At 43.5% G+C, this 22,241-nt stretch overlaps 3 non-coding genes across 3 annotated transcripts; 2 read left to right on the forward strand and 1 right to left on the reverse strand.

The window, feature by feature from the left end:
- Positions 1-20,044: 20,044 nt before the first annotated feature.
- Positions 20,045-20,117, reverse strand: trnav-uac (transfer RNA valine (anticodon UAC)). Its single transcript has one exon. It is a non-coding gene; the product is annotated as a tRNA-Val (tRNA).
- Positions 20,118-21,248: 1,131 nt separating this feature from the next.
- On the forward strand, positions 21,249-21,321 carry trnan-auu (transfer RNA asparagine (anticodon AUU)). Its single transcript has one exon. It is a non-coding gene; the product is annotated as a tRNA-Asn (tRNA).
- A 78-nt stretch (positions 21,322-21,399) lies between these two features.
- trnal-cag (transfer RNA leucine (anticodon CAG)) lies at positions 21,400-21,482 on the forward strand. The gene has a single exon. It is a non-coding gene; the product is annotated as a tRNA-Leu (tRNA).
- The last annotated feature ends 759 nt before the right edge of the window (positions 21,483-22,241 follow it).

A 22,241-nucleotide genomic window follows, 5' to 3' on the forward strand; every position in this document is an offset into this window, starting at 1 on the left:
GACTTCTTGCATTGAAATAAATGCAGTTTAATCTAGTCTTCCCTTGGTCTTTGCCCTGCTTTCTCAGACCATCTGTCCGGTCATGTTCTGTACACTCTCCCTTACTGCCTTTTGTTTCTGTCACCACTTTATTTCCCACTGACTTCCTGCATCGGTTCCCATCCCCCTGCCACATTAGTTTAAACCCTCCCCAACAGCACTAGCAAACACTCCCCCTAGGACATTGGTTCCAGTCCTGCCCAGATGCAGACCGTCCAATTTGTACTGGTCCCACCTCCCCCAGAACCGGTTCCAATGGCCCAAGAATTTGAATCCCTCCCTCTTGCACCATCTCTCAAGCCACGTATTCATCTTAGCTATCCTGTCATTCCTACTCTGACTAGCCCGTGGCACTGGTAGCAATCCTGAGATTACTACCTTTGAGGTCCTACTCTTTAGTTTAACTCCTAACTCCCTAAATTCAGCTTGTAGGACCTCATCCTGTTTTTTACCTATATCGTTGGTGCCTATATGCACCACGACAACTGGCTGTTCACCCTCCCCCTCCAGAATGTCCTGCAGCCGCTCCGAGACATCCTTGACCCTTGCACCAGGGAGGCAACATACCATCCTGGAGTCTCAGTTGCGTCCGCAGAAACGCCTGTCTATTCCCCTTACAATCGAGTCCCCTATCACTATAGCTCTGCCACTCTTTTTCCTGCCCTCCTGTGCAGCAGAGCCAGCCACGGTGCCATGAACCTGGCCACTGCCACCTTCCCCTGGTGAGCCATCTCCCCCAACAGTTTCCAAAACGGTATACCTGTTTTGGAGGGAGATGACCGCAGGGGACCCCTGCACTGCCTTCCTACTCTTCCTCTGTCTGTTGGTCACCCATTCACTATCTCCCTCAGTAATTTTTATCTGCGGTGTGACCAACTCACTGAACGTGCTATCCACGACTTTCTCAGCATCGCGGATGCTCCAAAGTGAGTCCATCCGCAGCTCCAGAGCCGTCAAGCGGTCAAACAATAGCTGCAGCTGGACACACTTCCCGCAGGTGAAGGAATCAGGGATACAGGAAGGAGCCCTGAATTCCCACATCCCACAAGAGGAACATGACACGGCCCTGGGATCTCCTGCCATGACTTAACCCTTCAATTAGCTTAAGAACAACTCCAAAGTCAAGAGGAAAAAAAAGGAAAGAAAAACTACTTACCACTAACTTTAAGGAGTTTAATCCTTTAAATTGTTCTCAATTTAGAGAATGTTAACTACACGAAGGACCTTGATTGACTAAAAAATAAACGCTACTTCCGATAAGACCTGCAGACCTTCCCTTTCCTTTTACTTCAGTTACTGTAGATAAGGAGAAATACTCACCTGAACCTACTCACCAATCAGGTGCCTCCCCTGTGTCGCGTCCCGATCTGATTCCTGACGTCACTTCGAACTCGGTCGCAGCTCCGCTCGGCTCCTCTCAGCGCTCTGAAATCCCGCCTTTTATCGGACGCTCCCTCCGCTCGGCTCCTCTCAGCTGTTCTCAGCGCTCTGAAATCCCGCCTTTTATCGGACGCTCCCTCCGCTCGGCTCCGCTCCTCTCAGCTGTTCTCAGCGCTCTGAAATCCCGCCTTTTATCGGACGCTCCCTCCGCTCGGCTCGGCTCCTCTCAGCGCTCTGAAATCCCGCCTTTTATCGGACGCTCCCTCCGCTCGGCTCCTCTCAGCGCTCTGAAATCCCGTCTTTTATCGGACGCTCCCTCCGCTCGGCTCGGCTCCTCTCAGCGCTCTGAAATCCCGCCTTTTATCGGACGCTCCCTCCGCTCCGCTCGGCTCCTCTCAGCTGTTCTCAGCGCTCTGAAATCCCGCCTTTTATCGGACGCTCCCTCCGCTCGGCTCGGCTCCTCTCAGCATTGTCGGATGGTTAGTACTGAGGGAATGTCGCAATGTCGGATGGTCAGTACTGAGGGAGTTTTGCACTGTCGGAGAGTCAGTACTGAGGAAGAGTTGCACTGTCGGGTGGTCAGTACTGAGGGAGAGGCACTCTGTTGGATGGTCAGTGCTGCGGGAGCTCGGTACTGTTGGAGGGGCAGTAATGTGGGAGCGCTGTACTGTCGGAGGTCCGACAGTAGGATACGTTAAATCGAGGGCCCATCTACCCTCTCAGTTTGATGTAAAAGTTCCCATAGCAATATTCGAAAAAGTGCAGGGGAGTTCTTTCCCGTGTCCTGGCAAATATTTATCCCGCAACCAACATTACTGTAGCTGATTTTCTGGCCATTTATCACATTGCAGTATGTGGGATGTTGCTGGGTGCCAATTGGCTGTCACGTTTCCTACATTACTACAGTGACTACACTTCACAATTAACTGTTTTGGGATGTCCTGAGGCCTTGAAAGGCGCTATATGAAGGCAAGTTCTTTCCTTCTTTCAGACCTTTCATGAAACCTATTTCTTGCTTCAAGCTTTTGTCATCTCTCCTAATATCTCCTTCTTCGTCCAGGGGTCCTTTTTTGTCCTTCAGACATCGAAATTCTACACTTGAAAACCAATCTTATCCCCTCCGACACTCCATTTACTTCTCCTCCTTTTACACCCTCCTTAATCCCACTCTTTGACCAAGGTTTTCACCAGTCCTCCTGATATCTTCTTACTCCTTTTACTTCACCGTGAAACCCCTTGGGAATGTTTATTAAATAAAAGGCGGACTGTGAATTATTTTTTTTGTATTCGTTCGTGGGATGTGGGCGTCGCTGGAAAGGCCAGCATTTATTGCCCATCTCTAACTGCCCTTGAGAAAGTGGTGGTGAGCCGCCTTCTTGAACCGCTGCAGTCCGTGTGGTGAAAGTTCTCACTCCCACAGTGCTATTAGTTTGGGAGTTTCAGGATTTTGACCCAGCGACGATGAAGGGACGGCGATATATTTCCAAGTCGGGATGGTGTGTGACTTGCAGGGGAACGTGCAGGGCGTGTTGTTCCCATGTGCCTGCTGCTCTTGTCCTTCTAGGTGGAAGAGGTCGCGGGTTTCCGAGATGCTGCCGAAGAAGCCTTGGCGAATTGCTGCAGTGCATCCTGTGGATGGTACACACTGCAGCCACTGTGCGCCGGTGGTGAATAGAGTGAATGTTTGGGGTGGTGGATGGGGTGCCAATCAAGCTGGCTGCTTTGTCCTGGATGGTGTCGAGCTTCTTGAGTGTTGTTGGAGCTGCACTCATCCAGGCAAGTGGAGAGTATTCCATCACACTACCGACTTGTGCTTTGTAGATTGTGCAACGGGTTTGGGGAGTCACGAGGTGAGTCACTCGCCGCAGATTGCCCAGCCTCTGACCTGCTCTTTTAGCCACAGTATTTGGGTGGCTGGTCCAGTTAAGTTCCTGGTCAATGGTGACCCCCAGGATGTTGATGGTGGGGGATTCGGCGATTGTAATGCCGTTGAATGTCAAGGGGAGGTGGTTCGACTCTCTCTTTTTCGAGATGCTCATTGTCCAGCAGCTGTCTGGCGCAAATGTTACTTGCCAGTTATCAGCCCAAGCCTGGATGTTGTCCAGTTCTTGCTGCATGCAGGCATGGGCTGCTTCACGATCTGAGCGGTTGCGAATGGAAATGAACACTGTGCAATCATCAGCGAACATCCACATTTCTGAACTTACGATGGAGCGAATGTCATTGATGAACCAGCTGAAGATGGTTGGTCTTTGGACACTGCCCTGAGGAACTCCTGCTGCAATGTCCTGGGGCTGAGATGATTGGCCTCCAACAACCACTACTATCTTCCTTTGTGCTAGGTATGACTTCAGCCACTGGAGAGTTTACCCCCTGATTCCCATTGACTTTAATTTTACCATTGCTCCTTGGTGTCACACTCGGTCAAATGCTGCCTTGCTGTCAAGGGCAATCAATCTCACGTTACCTCTCGAATTCAACTCTTTTGTTTGGACCAAGGCTGTAATGAGGTCTGGAGCCGAGTGGTCCTGACGGAACCCAAACTGAGCATCGGTAAGCAGGTCATTGGCGAGTAAGTGCCGCTTGATAGCACTGTCGACGACGCCTTCCATCACTTTGCTGATGATTGAGAGTAGACTGATGGGGCGGTAAATGGCCGGATCGGATTTGTGCTGTTTTTTGTGGATAGGACATACCTGGGCAATTTTCCACATTGTCGGGTAAATGCCAGAGTTGTAGCTGTACTGGAACAGCTTGGCTAGAGGCGCAGCTGGTTCTGGAGCACAAGTCTTCAGCACTACAGTCGGGATGTTGTCGGGGCCCATAGCCTTTTCTGTATCGAGTGCACTCAGCCGTTTCTTGATATCACGTGGAGTGAATCGAATTGACTGAAGACTGGCTTCTGTGATGGTGGGGATATCGGGAGGAGGTCGTGATGGATCATCCACTCGGCACTTCTGACTGAAGATGGTTGCAAACGCTTCAGCCTTGTCTTTTGCACTGACGTGCTGAACTCCACCATCATTGAGGATGGAGATGTTTGCAGAGCCTCCTCCTCCCGTTAGTTGTGTCATTGTCCACCACCATTCACGACTGGATGCGGCAGGACTGCAGAGCTTTGATCTGATCCGTTGGTTGTGGAATAGCTTAGCTCTTTCTATAGCATTTTGCTTCCGCAGTTTAGCATGCACGTCGTCCATGAGTTGCAGCTTCACCAGGTTGGCACTTCATTTTTAGGTACTTTTGGTGCTGCTCCTGGCATGCTCTTCCACACGCCTCATTGAACCAGAGTTGATCCCCTGGCTTGTTGGTAATGGCAAAGTGAGGAATATGCCGGGCCATGAGGTTACAGATTGTGCTGGAGTACAATTCTGCTGCTGCTGATGGCCCACAGTGCCTCATGGATGCCCAGTTTTGTGCTCCTAGATCTGTTCTGAACCTATCCCATTTTGGACGGTGGTAGTGCCATACAACACGTTGGATGTTGTCCTCAGATGCGAAGATGGGACTTCATCTCCACGAGGACTGTGCGGTGGTCACTCCTACCAACACTGTCTTGGACAGATGCATTTGCAACAGGTAGATTTGTGAGGACGAGGTCAAGTTAGTTTTTCGCTCGTGTTGGTTCGCTCACCACCTGCTGCAGGCCCAGTCTGGCTGCTATCTCCTTCAGGACACGGCCAGTAGTGGTGCTACCGAGCCACTCTTGGTGATGGACATTGAAGTCCCCCACCCAGAGTACATTTTGTGCCCTGCTGCACTTCGTGCTTCCTTCCAAGTGGTGTTCAACATGGAGGAGTACTGATTCATCAGCTGAGGGAGGACGGGAAGTGGTAATCAGCAGGAGGTTTACTCTTAGCCCATAATTGACCTGATGCCATGAGATTCCAGAGTCAATGTTGAGGACTCCCACGGACACTCCCTCCTGACTGTTTATCACTGTACCGCCACCTATGGTGGGTCAGGACATACCCAGGGATGGTGACGGAAGATTCTGTGATGTTGGCTGAAAGGTATGATTCTTTGAGTATGGCTGAATCAGGCTGTTGTTTGACTGGTCTGTTGGACAGCTCTCCCAATTTCGGCACAATTCCCCAGCTGTTAGTGAGGAGGAGTTTGCAGGGTCGATTGGGCTTGATTCGCCGTTGTCATATCCTGTGCCTCGTGGTCTGATGCCGGGTGGTCCGTCCTGTTTTATTCTTATTATGACTTTTCGTCACGAGATTTTGCAACTGAGTAGCTTGTTAGGACATTTCATGAGAGCAATTAAGAATCAACCACATTCCTGTGGGTCTGGAGTCTCATGTCGGCCAGACCGTGCAAGGACGGTCGGTTTCCTTTCCTCAAGGGTATTAGTAAAGCAGATGGATTTTTACAACAATCCGGTAGTTTCATGGCCACCATTATCAATACTAGTATTTTAATTCCAAATTTTTATTTAATTAATTGAATTTAAATTCACCAGCTGCTGTGGCAGGATTTGAACTCATACTTCCAGATTTTTAGTCCAAGCTTATTCGTTCAGTGTCAGAACCACTGTGCGACCGTACCCTTTCAACATGGTTGCCAGTTTACAGGGAATAAAGATGGAATTAATTACTTAAATTGAACTGGTAACCTATATACAGGGAATAAAGCTGGAGTTAATTTTTGAATTGACCATGGCAAACAGTATACACGGAATACATTTAAAGATAACTGTTAAATTGAACATGTTAACCACTATACAGGAAACAATTTTCCAGATAATTGTTAAACTGAACATAGTAACCAGTATACGGGGATTACATTTCCAGGTACTTGTTAAATTGCACATGGTAACCAGCATACAGGGAATAAAGTTACATTTAATTGGATAAATTGAACATGGTAACCAGTGTACAGGGAATAAAGTTACATTTAATTGGATAAATTGAACATGGTAACCAGTATACAGGGAATAAAGTTACAGTTAATTGAATAAATTGAACATGGTAACCAGTATACAGGGAATAAAGTTACAGTTAATTGTTAAATTTAACACGGTGACCAGTATACAAGGAATAAAGTTCCAGTGAATTTTTTAATGAAACATGGAAAACAGTATACAGGGAATAAAATTACAATTAATAGTTCATTTGAACATTGTTACCAGTATTACAGGGAAAACATTACATTAATTTAGTTAATTTGAACATGGTAACCAGTATACAGTGACTAAAGTTACAGGTAATTGTTGAATTGAACATTGTAACCAGTAAATAGGGAATAAAGGTACAGTAAATTAGTTAAATTTGACATGGCAACCAGTATACGGGGAAAAAATTTACAGTTAATTGCTAAATTGACCATGATGACTAGTATACAGGGAAGTAAGTTACAATTAATTAGTGAAATAGAACATGGTAACCAGTATACAGGGAATAAAGTTACAGTTAATTGTTATATTGAATATGGCAACCAGTACGCAGAAAATAAAATTAAAGTTAATTGTTAATTTGAACATGGCAAAAAGTATACTGGCAATAAAGTTGCAATTAATTGATAAGTTGAACATGGCAACCAGTATCCTGGGAAAAAAAGTTGCAATTAATTAGTTAAATTCAACATGGCAAGCAGTGGACAGGAAATAAAGTTACAGTTAATTAGTTAAATTGAACATGGTAACTAGTACACACGGAAAAATGTTACAGACAATTTTTAAATTGAACATGGTAACCAGCATACTGGGAATAAAGTTACGGTTTATTAGTTAAATTGGACATGTTAACCAGTATACAGGGAATACAATTACAGTTAATTGTTAAATTGAACATGGTGACCAGTGTACAGGGAATAAAGTTACAGTTAATTGTTAGATTGAACATAGTAACCAGTTTACAGGGAATAACGTTACAGGTAATTGTTCAATTGACATGGCAACCAATATACAGAGAATAAAGTTCGAGCTAATTGTTAATTTGAACACGGCAATCAGTGTCCAGGGAATAAAGTTACAGTTAATTAGTTGAATTGGACATGGTAACCAGTATTAGGGGAATAAAGTTACTATTAATTATTGGAATTGGAAATGGTAACCATTATACAGGGAGTAAACTTACAGTAAATTGTTAAATTGAACATGGTAACCGTATGGAGGTAAAAATGTTACAGTTAATTTTTAAATTGAACATGGTAACAAGTACACAGGGAATAAATTTACAATAGTTCGCTAAATTAATCATGGTAACTAGTATACAGGAAATACAGTTACAATTAGTTCTTAAATTGAACAAGGTTACCTGTACACAGGGAATAAAGTTAAAATTAATGGTTAAATTGGACATGGTGACCAGTATACAGGGAATAAAGACACAGTTAATTGTTAAATTGAACATGGTAACCCGCAGACAGGGAATATATTTACAGCTAATTGTTAAATTCAACATGGTGACCAGTATACAGGGAATAAAGTTACAGTTAATTGTTAAATTGAACATGGTAGCCAGTTTACAGGGAATAACGTTACAGTAGATTGTTCAATTGACAAGGCAACCGGTATACATGGAATAATGTTCCAGTTAATTGTTAAATTGATCACAGCAATCAGTATACAGTGAATAAAGTTACAGTTAATTAGCTAAATTGGACATGGTAACCATTATACAGGGAGCAAAGTTACAGTTAATTATTGGAATTTTAAATGGTAACCAGTATATAGGGAGTGGATTTACAGTAAATTGTTAAATTGAACATGGTAACCAGTATACAGGGAAAAATGTTACAGATAATTTTTGAATTGAACATGATAGCCAGTATACAAGGAATAAAGTTACATTTAATTAGTTAAATGGAACATGGTAACTACTAGACAGGAAATACAGTTACAGTTAATTGTTAAATTGAACATGGTACCCAGTATACAGGGACGAAAGCTGCAGTTCATTGTTAAATTTAACATGGTAACCAGTATACAATGGACAACGTTACAGCAAATTAGTTAATTTGGACATGGTAACCAGTATACAGCGAATCAATTTACAATTAATTGTTAAATTGGACATGGTAACCAGTATACTGTGAATAATGTTACAGTTAATTGTTAAATTGAACATGGTAGCAAGTATACAAGGAATAAAGTTACATGTAATTAGTTGGATTGAACACGGTAACCAGTATACAGGGATGTGGCTAGTGGAGTCCCGCAGGGATCTGTCTTGGGGCCTCAATTATTCACAATAGTTATTAACGAATTAGATGAAGGCATAGAAAGTCTCATATGTAAGTTTGCCGATGACACAAAGATTGGTGGCATTGTAAGCAGTGTCGATGAAAACATAAAATCACAAAGTGATATTGATAGATGAGGTGAATGGGCAAAACTACGGCAAATGGAATTCAATGTAGACAAATGTGAAGTCATCCACTTTGGATCAAAAAAGGATAGAACAGGGTACTTTCGAAATGATAAAAAGTTAAAAACAGTGGATGTCCAAAGGGACAGAGGGGTTCAGGTACATAGATCATTGAAGTGTCATGAACAAGTGCAGAAAATAAACAATAAGGCTAATGGAATGCTGGCCTTTATATCTAGAGGACTGGAGTACAAGGGGGCAGAAGTTATGCTGCAGCTATACAAAACCCTGTTTTGACCGCACCTGGAGTACTGTGAGCAGTTCTTGGCACCGCACCTTCGGAAGGACATATTAGCCTTGGAGGGAGTGCAACATAGGTTTACTAGAATGATACCCGGACTTCAAGGGTTAAATTACGAGGATAGATTACACAAATTGGGGTTGCATTCTCTGGAGTTTAGAAGGTTAAGCGGTGATCTGATCGAAGTTTATAAGATTTTAAGGGGAACGGATAGGGTGGATAGAGAGAAATTATTTCCGCTGGTTGGGGATTCTCGGAATAGGGGGCACAGTCTAAAAATTAGAGCCAGAAATTTCAGGACCGAGATTCGAAAACATTTCTACACATAAAGGGTGGTGGAAGTTTGGAACTCTCTTCCACAAATGGCAATTGATACTAGCTCAATTGCTAAATTTAAATCTGAGATAGATAGCTTTTTGGCAATCAAAGGTATGAAGGGATATGGGCCAAAGGCGGGCATGTGGAGTGAGATCACAGATCAACCATGATCGTATCAAACGGCGGAGCAGGCACGAGTGGCTGAATGGCCTACTCCTGTTAATATGTTCCCATGATATTATTTATATCGAATTCCGACAGGCATTTGATAAGGTTCCACACATGAGACTATTGGCAAAAATGAAAGCACATGGAACTTGAGGCAGTGTATTGACATGGGTAGATAATTGGTTAGGAGATTGGAGACAGAGAGTCGGGATCATGGGTACATATTCCAATTGGCAGGATGGGACTAGTGGTGTCCCCCAGGGATCTGTAACTGGGGTCTCAGCTTGTCACCATATTTATCAATGACTTAGATGAAGGAACAGAGTGTCGTATATCCAAGTTTGCTGATGACACTAAGTTAGGTGGTACAGTAAGTAGTGTGGATGAAAGTGGAAAGTTGCAAAGGGACATTAATAGATTAAGTGAATGGGCAAAACATGGCAGATGGAGTTCAATGTGGGGTAATCCACTTTGGACCTATGGTCAGGGTATTTTCCAAATGGTAAGAAGCTAGGAACTGTGGAGAAGCAGAGAGAATTAAAGGTTCATTTACATAAATCAGTAAAAGTTAACGGACTGGTCCAAAAATAATTTAAAAGGCTAACGGAATGTTCGCCTTTTATCTCACGGGGATGGAATATAAAGAAGTGGAAGTTATGTTCCAGTTATATAAAGCTCTGGTTAGACTGCGTCTGGAGTAACTGCGTTCAGTTTTGGACACTGCACCTCAGGAAGGATAGATTGGCCTTGGAGGGGGTGCAGAGCAGATTCACCAGAATGTTACCGGGGCGAAAAAGGTTAAATTATGAGGACAGGCTGCATAGACTTGGCTCGTATTCCATCGAGTATAGAAGATTAAGGGGCGGTCTGAGCGAGGTGTTTAATATGTTTAAATGATTCGATAGAATAGAGAGAGAGAATCAATTTTTCTGGCGAATCAAGAACGAGGGGGACATCACCTTAAAATTAGAACCATGCCATTCAGGTTCGAAATCAGGAAGTACTTTTTCACACAAAGGGCAGGAGAAATCTGGAACTCTGTCCCCCAAAAGGCTGTGGATGCTGGGGGTCAATTGAAGCTTTCAAGACTGAGATCAATAGATTTTTGTTGGGTAAGGGTATCGAGGGATAGGGAGCAAAGGCGGGTAAATGGATTTGAGATACAGATCATCTCTGATCTAATTGAAGGGTGGAACAGGTTCAAGGGGCTGAATGGCCTCCTCCTGTTCCCAATGGAAATGTTGAGAATATGTTTTGTTGAGGCTGTGACGTCTGGGTCAACACCTGTCCAAATAAGGCAGGCAATGTTATTATTGAATCTGTTTCCACCACCCTTTCAGGCAGTGCATTCCAGATCATGACAACTCGCTGCGTAAAACAATTCTCCTCATCTCACCTCTGTTGCCAATTACCTTAAATCTGTGTCCTCTGGTTACCATCCTTTCTGGCACTGGAAATAGTTTCTCCTGATTTATTCAATCAAAACTGTTCATGATTTTGAACACCTCTGTTAAATCTCCCCTCAACCGGCTCTGCTCAAAGGAGAACAACCCCAGCTTCTCCAGTCTCTCCACCTCACTGAAGTCCCTCATCCCTGGCACCATTCTAGTAAATCACCTCTGCACCCTCTCCAAGGCCTTGACATTCTTCCTAAAGTGTGGTGGACAGAATTGTGTGATGGCCAGCTGGGGCCTAACCAGTGATTTATAAAGTTTTAGCATAAGTTCCTTGCTTTTGTACTCTATGCCTCTGTTCATAAAGTCAACGATTCCGAATACTTGTTTTTTTACAATCTCTTCAACTTGTCCTGCCACCTTCAAAGATTTGTGTACGTACAGCCCCAGGTCTCTCTGTTCCTGCACCCCCTTTAAAATTGCACCATTTAGTTTCAAGAGCTGGCACAGGCACGATGGGCCGAATGGCCTCCTGTTATTCTGTGATTCTATGTCTTTGATTACACTTCGATGAAGCGCTTTGGGATATCCACCCGAAGTGGGAGTCAGCAGTTCACTTTCTCCCTTAACACTTCCATCTGACCTGGGCTGGACTAAATAGATGTTTTCGTGGTGTAATGATTATCATGTTGGCGTCACACACGAAAAACTCCCGGTTTAATCCCGGGTCAGAAACAATTTGCTGGAACTTGCTCCTCACAAACTTCCAGGCGCGAGCTTTCTCTCGGGTAAATTGGGCTGCAATCCTTTCACATTCAACAATGGCTGCACCAGATTCCTGGTCTCATCACCACTGAACACTTTGAAGCAGACTCCAAAAATAAAGTGCGTAAAATGAGAAGGGATGAAAGTCAGAAAAGTTAGCGTAGTTTCGACAGTCACTCGGCAAACTTGTTAGCATTTCGTTCAGTGCGAAACAGAAAGTTGTGGGTTTATTAATGGTAATTAATAGAGCCAACTCAGACATTTGAATTATTTTGTGCAATTAAGTGAACTGTTTGGTGAAAACACGTTTCCTGACGTGGAAGCGAATCCAGGCTGTATTGGTGAAAGCACCGAATCCAAACCACTAGACCACCAGGCAGCTCTATTTACTACATTATCAACGGATGTTTGCTGTAGTTATAAATATATTGGGCTGCAGCCGTGTTAGATTAAAAATATATTTCTGATTTGTTAGATGTAAATGCATTTCATGACTGCTGCTTACAAATGTATTTAGATGTATCTGTATTATTTATTCATTTATTGGGGTGTATATATTGTAAATGTATTTACATGTATCTATTATTTATTCATTTATTGGTGTGTATATATTGTAAATGTATTTACATATATCTGTATTATTTATTCATTTATTGGTGTGTATATATTGTAAATGTGTTTGCATGTCTCTGTATTATTTATTCATTTATTGGTGTGTATATACTGTAAATGGAATTACATGTATCTGTATTATTTATTCATTTATTGGGGTGTATATATTGTAAATGTATTTTGGATATTTATTTCTCTATGTCTTATTTTTATTGCACACAAATACATAACACAGATACACAGAGATATAATGATAACCACCACACAGTTACACCCACATGTATTTATAAGTCTCACAGATGCAATCATAGATATTTATAACAAGATATATCATATTGTTAAAAATAATCAAATGAATTTATAAATGGCACACATAACATAAACACTCACTTCATAAGCCCTGAACAAAGTCCACACACCGAAAGTCTCAGCGTTTTATCAGTTGCAGCCCGTCCTGTTATGCATTTTGAGCAGTTCCTTTCCTGTGATGTGATGATTCTGGGGGCCGGGTGTGTGTCATTGGATTTGCTGCAGTCATGCTGCCGCAAACAGGTGAAGGCTGCTTCTGAGGCTAATTGATACCTGGTGGGAGTGTCTGGGGACTTGATACCGTTCCGGCGAGTTTACTCGAGAAACCATAAAACTTTTAATTTCAGGGTCGTGGGTTCGAGCCCCACGTTGGGCGAATTCTATTTTAAACTTGTATGCTGCCTTCGCGAGTGAACCCTCCGCTTGATTGACTGTCAGTGCAAGAGACGAGTCTGTCAGTGCCCCATATTGTGCAATGGTCTAAAACTTTAAAAGGAGCAGAAGGTTATTAGGGGTTCAGATACACAAATCTCTCTGATCAGCCTGATATTTTGTCAGATTTGCTGCCTCCCCTACATCTCTTGCCCTCTTCCGAGGCACTTGCTCCGGTTTCAATTTACAAACTGGGTGAGTTGGTGATCGGGTGTAGGAGAGTTGGTTTGTGATCTGAGCAGGAGACTCACCGGCCCCGGGTGAGACAGAGAAAAAAAAAATCAGTCCAGGCCCGGCCCCAATCTGCGGATGTGGAAGAAAACACGGGAGGAGGGTGCGGTGTGAGGTCCCTGTCAAACCAACTGCCTGAACAAAGCTGGCCACAGTCACAGAATCAGAATGGCTACTTCCTGAGCGGGGAGAGGTCGGTTCATGTGGAAAAGGATCCGGACGAGAATGATCTGATTCATAAGGTTAGGAGAGGGAGATGAGGGAGCTCCTTCGGAACATTAATTACTTGAAAATGAAGTCTTTTTCCTGCGTAACTTGTGTGGATTTGATGAATGAAATGTTTGTAAAAAGGCATCCGTGGAGAAGGATTGAGAGCTTTTAGGGCTAGAGGGGAAATGAGAAGATTTTTTTTCACACAGGGGGTTGTTCCGATCTGGTAGCCACTCCCTGAAAGGGTGGTGGAAGCAGCTTTCATAGGAACTTTCAAAAGGCAATTGGACAGGTACTTGAAGAGGACTGATTTGCAAGGTTACGGGGAAAAGGCTGGTTTTTTGGATGAAATTGGACAGATCTTTCAAAGAATAGGCAGGGCAACACGGCCGAATGGCCTCCTTCTGTGCTGTAATATTCTATGATTCTATTCCATCATTTTAGTGTGGGACAGGACAGATGTTGTTTAAAGAGAAGTGAAACTGTCCCAATCAGAGCAGAGAGAGGTGACTGGTCAGTTCCCCTCTGTCCAGTATAAGTCACCAGCGGTTTTTTGTGGTGTAGTGGTTATCAGTTCGGTTTACACTCGAACGGCCATTGCAATTTATGTGGTAATTGCTGTTCACATTCTATATTAATGGCTGAGATGAGGGGACCGAGTTTAATGTATCCAAGTTTGCTGATGATACAAAGGTAGGTGGGAAAGTAAGCCTTGAGGAGGACGCAAAGGGAGGTGGACAGGTTAAGTGATTGGGTAAGAAGGTGGCAGTTGTCGTATAAGGTGGGAAAATGTGAAATTGTCCACTTTGGTAGGAAGAATCGAAAAGCAGAATACTTTTTTAAAAGGTGAGAGTCCAATATATGTTGGTATTCAGAGGGAGTTGTGTGATTTAATTGAGGTGTACAAAATTATGAAGGCCCGAGATAGAGTGGATGGGATGGACCTATTTACCTTAGCAGGGAGGTCAATAACCAGGCGGCATAGATTTCAAGTGATTGTTGGAAGGATTAGAGGGGAGCTGAGGATAATTTTTTTTCACCCAGAGGGTGGTGGGGGTTTGGAACTGACTGCCTGAAAGGGTGGTCGAGGCAGAATCCCTCGTTACATTTAAATAATACTTGGATATGCACCTGAAGTGGCGTAACCAAAAAGGCTACGGACCGAGCGCTGGGAAGTAGGATTCGGCTGAGTTGGCGCATTTTCGGCCGGCGCGGACATGATGGTCCGAATGGTCTCCTTCTGTGTCGAACATTTGCTGTGATTCTCCAAAATTGGCATTTGTTTTTTGTAACAGCAAGTCTTCTGATCAGGAATCGAACCAAGGCGATAGCAGTGAGAATGCCGAATCCTAACCACGACACCACCAGAAAACACATGTCAGGTTTCTAAATATATCTGGGAGTGTTTGTATTAGGTTCAAATAATATTTCTGGTTTTGTGACTCTGTTCGTTGCAAATGTATTTACATATACCTGTATTATTTATTTATTTATTGGGGTGTATGTATTCTAAAGCTACTTTTGGCGCTGATAAGAGTCTGTATAATTCCGCAATTAATGCTTTAGTTGCGTTTTCACTGGTTCCCCAGTATCAGGGAGGGAAGTGTCTGATGCCCTCTTTTATTTAATGTTACTAACAGAAGACAAACACTCGTATTCGTTCAAAATCAACCTGCAGGTGGACACACACACAGAGATAAACACAGCCAATGATATGGAGGTTATTTTGGGATTGCTGCACATGGACACCCAGGGGCGAGTTTACTGCAATGACAGACAAGAGTGGTTGGGTTTCTCAGGCCCGGCTCGCTCAGTCGGTAGAGCATAACACCCTTGATCTCAGAATCGTGGATTCGAGCTCCCCGTTGGGCGAATTCGCTTTTAAACTTTTTATGTTGCTTTCAGGGGCGAACCCCAGCTCTGACTCCACCCCCGACCTCCCGTGCAGTGTCACCGCGCACATTGTGGCCGCGCCCGGGCTGATTTCTCTCTCTCTCACCCGGGACCGCTGAGTCTGCTGGACCGTGATCACCAACTCATCCAGTTTGTGAATTTAAACCGGAACAGGTGCCTCACAAAGGGCAAGAGAAATAGGGAAGGCTGCAACATCTGACAAAATCTCATTCCCATTAGAGGTTTGTGTATCTGAACCCCTAACACTTTCTGCAACTTTTACAAGTTTTGACATTCACTGTACTGGACGCGGCACCGAGAGACTCGTCTCTTACACTCACAGTGATGCGTAGGGCCGTTTTCACTCGTAAAACAGCAATTGTCATATTGTGATATTGTCTTTGACTCCCTCACCAGCGGAAAGGGTTTGTCTATCTACCTTTCAAAATCATAAAAATGCTTCTATATTCCAGGGGATACAAGTATGTAACCGCTCCTCATAATTTAACCCTTCGAGCCCCGCTAACATTCTGGTAAATCTGGGCTGCGCTCCTTCCAAGGACAATATACCCTTTTAGAGTAAAAGGGAATAAAACTTGAAATGAGCGTCACTGAGGATCAGTTTTCTCTCACTCAAAGTTATCTGTTTCGTGAATTAAAAGATGCAGCTTTTCAAGAATAAGGGAGCAGCCACTGTCGCCCTTTTTGGCACGAGAAAAAGTCTCCTCCGTGGATGTGTATGGAGAGCAAGTTTCAAAACAATGTTTACACTCGGGAACCTTTCGCATGTGAAGCAAACGCGATAACCGCGACACTACGGAAACCGCTACTATCTAATTAAAAACAATGGGGAACTGACTTAGTCTCCTATCTCTGTTCTGACTTGGAATGCGTTGCTTCTCCGTCCAGCAAAACTTAATATGTTACAACACAGAAGGAGATCATTCTGCCCATCGTGCCTGTGCTAGTTCTTTGAAAGAGCTATCCAAGATGTCTCACCACCATAAGCTTTTTCCTCATAAGCCCTGCAAATTGTTTTCCTTTTCAAGTATTTATCCAATCCCGTTTTGAAAATTACTATTGAATCTGCTTCCACCGGTCTTTCAGGCAGCGCATTCCAGATCATAACAACTCGTTGTGTAAATTATGTTCCCCCATGTCGCCTCAGGCTCTTTTGCCAATTACCTTAAATCTGTGTCCTCTGGTTACCGACCCTTCTGCCACTGAAAACAGTTTCTCCTTATTTGCTCTGTCAAAACCTTTCATGATTTTGAACAACTATTTCAAATCTCCCCTTAACCTTCTGCGCTTTCAGGGGATAATCCCAGATTCTCCAGTCTCACCACATAACTAAAGTGCCTCATCCCTGTTACCATTCTAGTAAATCTCCTCTGCACCCTCTACAAGGCCTTGACATCTTTCCTAAAGTGCGGTGCTCAGAATTGAATACAATGCTCCAGCTGCAGTCTAACCAGTGTTTTATAAACGTTTAGCATAACTGTGCTGCTTTTGTACTCTATGCCTCTATTATTAAAGTCCATTTCACCAGGCTTTCTATGTCCTCCTGAAGTCTGATACGATCCACCACATTGTTTACTACATTCCCGAGATTCGTGTCATCTGCAAACTTTCAAATTATACCCTGTATACTCATGTCCAGGTCATTAATGTATGTATCAAAAATGAAAACGTTTTGCAGTGTGACTTGTGTGATTTTAAACCTAATTTATACAACATCTTCTCATAATTTAACTTATTGCACCCTGGTAACAATCTGGTGAATTTTTGCTGCACTCCTTCCAAGGCCAATATATCCTTTCAGATTAAAAGGGTATAAACTTGAAATAAGCCTCACTGTGGATCAGTTTTCGCTCATTCAAAGTTATCTGTTGAGTGAAATAAAAGAAAGCGCTTTTAAAGAATAAGGAAGCATCCACTATCGCCCATTTTGACAAGTCTATTTTGTGGCAATTTATCAACCGTCTTTTGAAAGGCCATTTACACAACATCAACCACATTTCCCTCATCAGCCCTCTCTGTCAATTCATCACGAAACTCAATCACGGTTTGCCCTTAACAAATCCAAAGTGGCTTTCCTGTCCAAATGACTATTAATTTTGTCCCAGATTATCATTCCTAAAACCTTCCCACCATCGTGGTGAAACTGACTGGCATCTCGTTGTTGGTTTTATCCTTACACCCTTTTTTGAACAAGGGTGTAACATCTGCAATTCTCCAGTTCTGTGGCAGCAAACCCTGTATCTAAGGAGGATTGAAAGATTATGGCCAGGACCTCTGCAATTTACACCCTTACTTCCCTCAGCAACCTAGCATGCATCCCATTCGGACCAGGTGACTTATCTACTTTAAGTACAGCCAGCCTTTCTACGATCTCCTCTTTATCAATTTTCACCCCATCCAGTATCTCAACTACCTCCCCATTTAATGTGATTTACTGTGATTAGGCAGCATTTTCTACCTCGGTAAAGACAGATGCAAAATACTCATTTAGAACCTCAGCCATGCCCTGTGCCTTCATGTGTAGATCTCCTTTTTGGTCCCTAATCGTTCTTACCCCTCCTCTCACTACCAGTTTGCTATTTATATGCCTATAGACGACTTGTAATGACTTGATGAAGGGATCGAGTGTAATGTATCCAATTTTGTTGAAGATACAAATCTAGGTGGGAAAGTAAGCTGTGAAGAGGACACAAAGAGTCTACAAAGGGATACAGACAGGTTAAGCGTGTGGGCAAGAATGTGGCAGATGGATTATAATGTGGGGAAATGTAAGGTTATTCACTTTGGTAGGAAGAACAGAGAACTGAATATTTTTGAAATGGTGAGAAACTATGAAATGTTGATGTCCAGAGAAACTTGAGTGCCTGGACACCTGAACTCCAGGTTGTGCTAACCTAGTATAATTATCCAAAACCTGATGACGGAGAAAGTCTAAAAAAAACTAAGACAATAAACAACCCTTGGTGGTTTCTGAGAGTCAGCAAAGTGGGATGGTTTACGACCATGAGTTAAGATCAGTGGTGCTGACGTACAGAACAATGCAGCCGAATCTTATAAAGATCGGGCATGTTCCCTTCTCAAATGTTAGAGCTCTCAATAGGGGATAGTCAGAAGTCCATTTCCACAGGCAGTCCGCAAAGGTCAGGTCTGATCTACCTGGATTCGCAGACAGGTCAGTTTGTGTTGATTGCTTGTCATTAATGTAATCTGTAGACAGTTGTATTATGATAATAATACTGTTGAATGTAATGTTGAAGACACCTATAGTGCAACTCTGTTGTAATCAGTCTATTAAAATTGCTATTTTGTAACCAGTCGGGCTAAAATCAAGCGGAAGTTATTGTTGATGGATTAACAACCCATAGTTGCGACAGTAACGGGAGAAATCCGCAAACAAACATTCACTTTAAATAGAAGCATCACACCCATAATTTATATTTTCACACGTTCATTTTTGCAGTTCTCACCAAAGTCCAAACATCGAAAGTCCACGTGTTTTTCAGAAGTTTCCCGTCCTGTTATGTATTTTGAGCAGTTTCCTACATATATAAACATCACACCCATAGTTTATATTTTCACACGTTCTTTTTTGCAGTTCCAATCGAAGTCTAAACACGGAAAGTCTAAATGTTTTTCAGAAGATCCCCTCCTGTTATGTACCTTGAGCAGTTTCCCACATCCATTTCCTGTGATGTGATAATTCTGGGTGCAGGATGAATGGAATTGGATTTGCTGCAGTCCGCTGACAGCAGGCGATGGAAGCGAGCGCCATGCTGCCGCTGACAGGTGACGGCGACTTCTGATGCTGCCTGACATCCGGTGGGAGTGGGCGGGGATTTGAAAGCCAACTCATTCCACCAATCTCGGAGCTCTAAAGCGGTGCTTGACAAACATTGATTGAAACAAACACGCAATGTAGCATCCAGGCCTCGTAGAACAACGATAGCGCGTCTGACTCCAGATCAGAAGGTTGCGTGTTCAAATCACGTCGGGGTCACAGTTTTTTCCCTGAGAGCCGGTTTGAACAATTCTGCAATTCAAGTTTTCTTTGCGTCTTCACAATTAACAGAACCCTGCTCGAAAGTCTGCCTCTGGCCGGGAGGGAAGCACCTGATGACCTCATTTATTTAATGCAAATAACAGAAGACAAACACACATCTTCGTTCAAAAACCACCCTGCAGGTGGACACATAGTGAGATAAACACAGGGCAGAGATGCAGACAGTATCCGGAAACATAGGGAAATGGACAAGAGAAATAGATTGAGCGCTTTGTTAGCCGAAAATTGTCTGAACCTCCACGGTCAATGAAAGGGCTTTTGTTGGCCGGTTTCCCATTGCACCGGAGAATTCGGGAGAACTTGGGAGATGGTTGGTTCGTATTCCATTGTCCCCCACCATTGGAAAAGGTTTGCCCATCCCACCCGACTAACTCCTTTCAAAAGCCACTCTGTCCAAAGCCAATATATCCTTCCAGATTAAAAGAGAATAAAACTTGAAAAGAGCTTCACTGTGGATCAGTTTTCTCTCACTCAAAATTATCTGTTTAATGAAGTAAAAGATGCAGCTGACAAAGAAGACGGCAACAGCCACTGTCTCCCTTAATGGAAGGAGAAGAAAATCGGTTTGGATGTTTGTTGAGACCAAGTTCCAACATAATGTTTCTGCCCGGGATCGAACCGGGGACCTTTCGCGTGTAAAGCGAACGTGATAACCGCTACACTACGGAAACCGATGGCATGGTATGTAACACAATGGGTAGCTGAATGGTGTGCTCTCTCTGCTCGTACTTGGAATGTGTTCTTTCCATTGCAGCTGGAGACACAGACAGTGGCTGCTCCCCCTTATCTTTAAAAACTCTCAGGGTAGTGGGTTTGAGCCCCACGTTGGGCGAGTACCGTTTTAAACTTTTATGCTGCTTCCACCCGCCCCCCTCCGTCTCACCGCACACGATGGGGCCGCGCCCGGGCTGAATCTCTCCAATCAGGTTTCCGCCCCTGTCGCAGCATGAAATGCTCCTTATCAAAGTCACAAATGATACCCTATGTGACGACCACCATGATAAACTATCCCTCCTCATCCTTCTCAAATACAATATCTCAACGTGCTGTTATGCTGTTAGACTAGTTTCCTCTCTCTGCTCTTATTTGGAATGTGTTGCTTTTTCGTCTGACAACACTGAGTATCATTGTATTATGTTCGTCCGCCAGAGGAGATCATTCGGCCCCTCGTGCCTGTGCCCGGTCAAACACACGTATTCGTTCAAAATTCGTTCAGAGATGGATTGAGTGCTTTGTTATCAGAAAAATGCCTGAACCCCCACAGTCTACAGCTTTCCTCCTCGCTATCAACCACACGGCCCACTTTTATGTCAACCGCAAATTGCTCAATCATGCCCCCTACGCTTAAGTCCAAATCGTTAATGTATACCACAAAAAGCAAAGGACCAAGTACCGAGCCCTGCGACACCCCACTGGAAACAGCCTTCCAGCCGCAAAAACACCCGTTGACCATTACCCTTTGCTTTCTACCAATCAGCTAATTTTGGATCCAATAAGCCACATTCCCTTGGATCCCGTGGGCCTTTACTTTTTCGACCAATCTGCCATGTGGGAATTTTTCAAAAGCCTTGCTATAATCCATGCAGACTACATCAATTGCGCTACCCTCATCGATCCTCCTTGTCATCTCCTCGAAAAATTCAATCAGGTGAGTTGGACACGACCTCCCCTCAACAAATCCATGCTGACTGCCCTTGATTGGTCCGTGCCTTTCGAAGTGACAGTTGATCCTGTCCCTCATTTGAAATGGAGTCTTTCTCCTGCTTGCTGCAATAACAGATAAGGCGGTTATTAGTACTCAGGCCTAGCTAGCTCAGTTGGTAGAACATGAGACTATTAATCTCCGGATCGTGGGTTCGAGTCCCACATAAGGCGAGGACCATTTTTAAGTTTCATGCTGCTATCACTGGCCAACAGTGCAGAAATAATGCAGAATAAAACATGATGTCGCTAGTCAGAATGGCCGAGCGGTCGAAGGCGCTGCGTTCAGGTCGCAGTCTCTTCTGGAGGCGTGGGTTCGAATCCCACTTCTGACATTGCTGATTTTTACCAAGACGTGGAAATATTTTATTTGTGGATTGGGCTGCAGCTGATTTTTCTGCGAAGTTGATTTGCTCCTCCCACAAAAGCAACTGGCTTTGTCATGCATATGTGACTTGAGAAGTTTTGAATGGTGAAATGTTTGACATATTAATGACCGGGACAAAGAAATAGAACAGCAGTGGGAAACATTTAAAACGATGATCGATAGAGTCCAGGAGAAATATATCCCACGACAAAGCAAGAAAAAACTAGCCAGAAATGATACAACAGGGATGAATAAAGAAATAAGGACAAAATTGAAACTAAAGAAAAAGGCACACACGAGACAATAAAGGAGAGAGGGGAATGTGAAAAGACTGGGAAATAAGTCTAAAGAACTGTTGGAAAGGCAAAAAGGAATATCAAAAAAGCGAAGTATTCTGGACACATCAACAGCCAAAGAAAATTTAGGATTGGACTAGGGCCACTAAGGGATACACATGACAAACTCACAGGCAATGACAGCGAAATGGCAGAAATATTAAATAATCACTTTGCTTCAGTATTTACCAGGGAGACTAATATTGTGGGCATGACAGGAGAAGAAGAGATCAAAGAAAATATAGAGACATTTAAGATCGAAAGGGGGGAGATAATTCATAAACTAATCAAAGCTAGAGAGGAATTTCCTGTTCGGAGCCGAACCACAGTTTCAAACCGCTCAGCCACGCTAATTTCCGTATTACTGTTCAGGAGCACAGTTCACAGGGACA

The sequence above is a fragment of the Heptranchias perlo genome, unplaced genomic scaffold (assembly GCF_035084215.1).
Source record: "Heptranchias perlo isolate sHepPer1 unplaced genomic scaffold, sHepPer1.hap1 HAP1_SCAFFOLD_50, whole genome shotgun sequence".
NCBI classification, from domain to species: domain Eukaryota; kingdom Metazoa; phylum Chordata; class Chondrichthyes; order Hexanchiformes; family Hexanchidae; genus Heptranchias; species Heptranchias perlo.